This window comes from Rattus norvegicus, chromosome 6, assembly GCF_036323735.1.
Source record: "Rattus norvegicus strain BN/NHsdMcwi chromosome 6, GRCr8, whole genome shotgun sequence".
Taxonomy (NCBI): Eukaryota; Metazoa; Chordata; class Mammalia; order Rodentia; family Muridae; genus Rattus; species Rattus norvegicus.
The window spans coordinates 119,331,416-119,336,554 of NC_086024.1; positions in this window are offsets into that span (position 1 = coordinate 119,331,416).

The following is a 5,139-nucleotide window of genomic DNA, read 5'->3' on the forward strand; positions in this document are numbered from 1 at the left end:
CCCCCCATGAAGTATAAGTCACAGAGCACTATTCCATGTCTAGTGCTATAAATCCCTATCTGACTTCTGATGGACTCCTTTCTCACATCAAAATAAAGTATTTAGAATGAAGTGTTTCCACTTTCCTATTAAACTAGCTGGTAGCCACTGTTCCTAACAGTCACTAAAGATTCTCATAAAAGTGTCTCTGCCAGCAGTGAATTTATTTGTACGGTTGATTCAGAATTTACTGGCAAGATCTGAGATAATATTTTTCTGGTGGTTATTTTTTTCATGGTAGTGGATTCGGATTAAAATATTATCAAATAAAGTAAAAACAGAGGACATTGTTACCTCTGATTCTGTTTTTTCCGATGGGAAAGAGACTCATGAGGTGAACATAAAAGCGGTACCTGGCAGTCATACAGTGGAAAGCCAAAAGATTCCAGGAATAATGCCAGTATTCTAATGATTTTCTAAATGTTTTACATTCCCTTTTATTAGTTTTACGATTTACATGATGTAAATAAATGATGTATTAAAAAAAACCTAAAATTACTTTAATGCTTATTTCTTTTTTTGCTGACAATCATTTATTCTTTGAATATTTCATGCATACACACTATATTTTTTATCATTACCTCACATTATATTTCTCTTCTTCTTTATATCATTTTCATTTTAAAGATTTTTTAAAAGGCATTTTACTGATTTTTTGTGAGTTTCCCATCCCACAGCCCAGTCCAGCTCATCCCCCTGTTCTCTTATATCTGTACTTCACACTTGCAGATCCTCTCCATCAAAATAAACCAAACACAAACAAACAAGGAAATACACCAATAACAAGTAAAACATAGAAAACATTTCTTTTCAGAATTCGAGGTATATCACAATATATTCCACAGTGTATTCCTTTGCCCACACATACTCATTTGCAAATTTTCATTACAATGAATCAATGGTCTGGTTTAAGATCTCTGGCTTCTGTGGCACCATCAATATTAGATCCTTATCAGAACTCCTCCCAGCCATCCTGTTGTTGCCCAATGTCATGGAGATTCTGCAGCTTAGAAATAGTAGCACTGGTCCTTTCACCCATCCCAACTGTTTGCAGATGATTTAGATTTTAGGATGGGTCAATTAAGATCCCAGGATCAAGGCTTGGGTGGTAGTTTGCTGTTCAGCTCACAGGCTCTCCGTTATACATAGCATCAGGATGAGCTCTCCAGGTATACAGTAGATTAACAGATGTGACTGCTAGTTATTCTCTGCCCTCATTCCCAGGGGACTATGCAGACCCTGGTAGTACAGCTTGCTCTCCTCCCTGTTGTGGACTCCCTCAGCTTCCCTCTCTTAGCCCATCCCATTCCTATGCTATTCCATCCCATCCTATTCCTAAATCCCAATATCTAGAAACATATTTTACTTGGACTCATATTTTAGTGGGCACATCTATTCAGAATGGCATAAGAATTTCCTACCATAAAGCACACAACCACCACATGCTAAAAAAGAACCAGAGGGGGTAACAGAAACCAAAGAATAAAACAACTAATCAACAGAGACAAGACCAGAAATCGGCACCTAGATACAGTCTTTTTACACCAGAAGCTTAGATGCCGTCAAGAAAACACAATGCCAGCACAGCATGAAAATACTCAGCTACTTGAGCATCACAACATAGCTCAAGTATAAGACAAAGACTTTGAAATAGTTTTTATGAATATGATAGAAATTCTTAAAGAGGAAATGAGTAGAGTCCCTTAAAGAAATCGATAAAGCCATCCAGTACATGAAAGTGGAAATAGATTCAGTAAAGGAAACCCAAATTGAGAAAAATAAGGAAAAGGAAAATTTAGATACTCAGACAGGAACATCATAGATAACCTTCATCAACAAAATAAAAGAGATGGAAGAAAAAAAAAACTCAGGCGTTGAACACATGATAGAATAAACAGCCAAAGAAATTATTCATCTAAAGAAATCTTGGCGCAAAATATCTAGAAAATGAAAGTTTGATGCTACAAATATATCAGATCTAAGAATAATAGAAAACCCATGAAGAATGAACATAGGTCAAAGGTACAGAATATGTTTTCGACAAAAGCGTGAAGAATACATTTCTAACATAAATAAATAAATGCTCATCAAGGCACAAAGACTATACAGAGCATCAAACAGTACCTCAATATAAAATTAATTCACTAAAATCAATAGCCTCTTATACAGAAATGACAAGCAAAATAAGAAAGAAATCAGGGATGCAACACATTTTACAATATGTACCTCCAACCAAGCAAATGAAAGATTTGTATCATAAAAACTTGAATAGATTGAAGATATAGATTGATAAAAATTCAGAATACAGAATGATTCCCCATGCTCATGAATTGGAAGAATTGTTAAAATAAAAAGGACAATAATAAAAGAGCAGTAAGCAGATAAGATGTAATTCTCATCATTACATTGTGTACATTTTTACACACCTTGAAATGATTATCTTTAGCATCACGCACACACACACATACACACACACAAAACAAAAGCTAAGACATGTAAAAGTCTTAAATGATTTTAGAACTGCTGGAGATTTCACTATTTCCCGGGTCAAATTTTTCTACAGCTTTATAATAATAATAATAATAATAATAATAATGATGATGATGATGATGATGATGATGATGATGATGATGAAAATGATATTGTCACAGAACAAACAAATTGATCAATGGAATTGAAGACCCAATCATAAATATACACAGCTATGAATATCTGCTTTGTGATAAAGTCAGAAATATACAGTTAAAAAACAGGACAGCATCGACATGCACCCATGTTAAATGGTGCTATTCTTATTGGATGGCTGCATGAATGAGAAACCCCTATTCTTATCATCCTACATAAAACTCAACTCCAAATAGATAAAAGACTTCAACATAAAACTAGATACACTGAAACAGAAAAGAAAGTAGTAAATAGTCTTGAGCTCATTGGCACAGGGCAAATAGCCTTTCTGAACAGAACACCGTTAGCATGGGCACTAAGACTAACAATTAGAAAATGGGACCTGACTAAACTGAAAACTTTGTGGAAATCAAAAGCATCTTCTCATTTGCATAAAGTGGCAGAATAGAGTAAGGGGACAGATTTTTACAAACTAGATCCAATAGAAGGCTAATATTCAAAATACATAGAGAACTCAAAAATTATGTATCATTAAACCAAGTAGCCAAGTTTAAAAATGGGGTACAGATCTAAAAGGAGAATTTTTAAAAGAAGAAAATCAAAAAAAATCAAATAGCTAAGAAATATTTAAGACATGTTTATAATACTTTGTCATCACAGAAAGGAAAGTAAAAACTACTTTAATAGTTCGTTTTACAACCATAGGAATGGCTAACATCAATAAAATAAGTGATTGACTATTTATGGATATGTTGTGGAATAAGGAGAACATTGTTGGTGGAAAACTGTGCAGTTACTATGGAAATCAAATTACAGTTTCTTAGGAAGATGGGAATCAAATAGTCTCAAAATGCAACTATACCACACTTTTCTTAAAAAATTAATCACTCCTTTGGTTTACATCTCAAATGATACCCCCCTTCCCAGTTACTCCCTCCACCAATCCCCTATCTCATGATATCCTACTTCCTGGTTACCCCTCCACACACCCTCCCCCCATTTCAACCTGCCCCACCCTTTTCCTGTATGTAGGTGCTCCTTCACTCACCCACACTCTCCAGCATCCCTCTATGATGGGGTATCAAGCAACCCTTTCCGCCTCCACCAAAGTCCTCTCCTCCCATTGCTGTCAGGCAAGGCCATCCTCAGCTACATAGGCATCTGGAGCCATGGATCTCTTTAGGTACACTCCTTGGATAGTGGTCTGGAATCTTGGAGAACTGGGTGGTCAGGCCAGCACAGCCTTTGTTATTCTTCTAATGGGGTTGCAATTCCCTTCCTTACCTCTAGTTCTACTGCCAGCTCCACCAGGTTCCCTAAGCTCTGGTTGATGATTGGCTCATGTATGTATCCACATCTGCATTGGGCAGTTGCTGGCTGGATTTCCTGGGGACCCGCCACACAGGTTCCTGTCAGAAAGCACCTCTTGACCACAACAACATTTTTGGGTTTGGTGTCTGACATGATGGATCCCCAGGTGAGGTAGTCCCTAGTTGACCCTTCCTTCAGTCTCTGTTCCACTTTTTGTCCCTGTTCTTCCTTTGGAGAGGAACATTTCTGGGTTAAAACTTTGAAATGGGTGTGTGGCCCCATCCCTAGATCGGGGGTCATGCCTGTCTGATGGAGGAGGTCTCTACAGAATCTCTCCCCCTTCTCTGTGCATTTTGGCTAAAGTCATCTCCATTGGGTCCTGGGACCCTCACGTTTCCCTGATATCTAGGACCCTCCAGTGAAGTGACTATTCTCAGTTCCTCAACCCCCTGCTACATATATTTTCTTCAATTTCCTGACCGTTTGAACCTCTCATGTCCTCCAGATCCTGATGCTGCCAACCTTATTCCTTTCCCCTTCTTTCATCTTGCCCAGTCAGTTCCCCTTTCCCTTCATCTCTCACAATCATCCTGTTCCCCCCTCAATGCAGAACTGAAGCATCCACACCCTGGTCTTCCTCCTTCCTAAGCTCCGTATGTTCTGTGGGTTGTATTATGGGCATTGTGGTCTTTTGGGCTAATATCAACTTATTAGTTAGTACATACCATGTGTCTTCTTTTGTATCTGGGTTACTTCACTCAGGATGATATTTTCTTATTCTATAGATTGGCTGTGAATTTCATGAAGTCATTTTTTTAATAGCAGACTAGTACTCTATTGTGTAGATATCCCACTTTTTCTGTATCCATTCTTCTGTTGAGGGGCATCTGGGTTCTTTCCAGCTTCTGGCTATTATAAATAAGGCTGCTATGAACATAGTGGAGCATGCGCCCTTACAACATGTTGTAGCATCTTTTGGGTATATGCCCAGGAATGCTACAGCAGGGTTATCAGGTACAACTATTTCCAATTTTTTCAGGAACTGCCAAACTGATTTCCAAATTGGTTTCACCAGCTTGCAGTCCCATCATCAGTGGAGGAAGGTTCCTTATTCTCCACATTCTTACCAATATCTGCTGTCACCTGAGTTTTTGACCTTAGCCA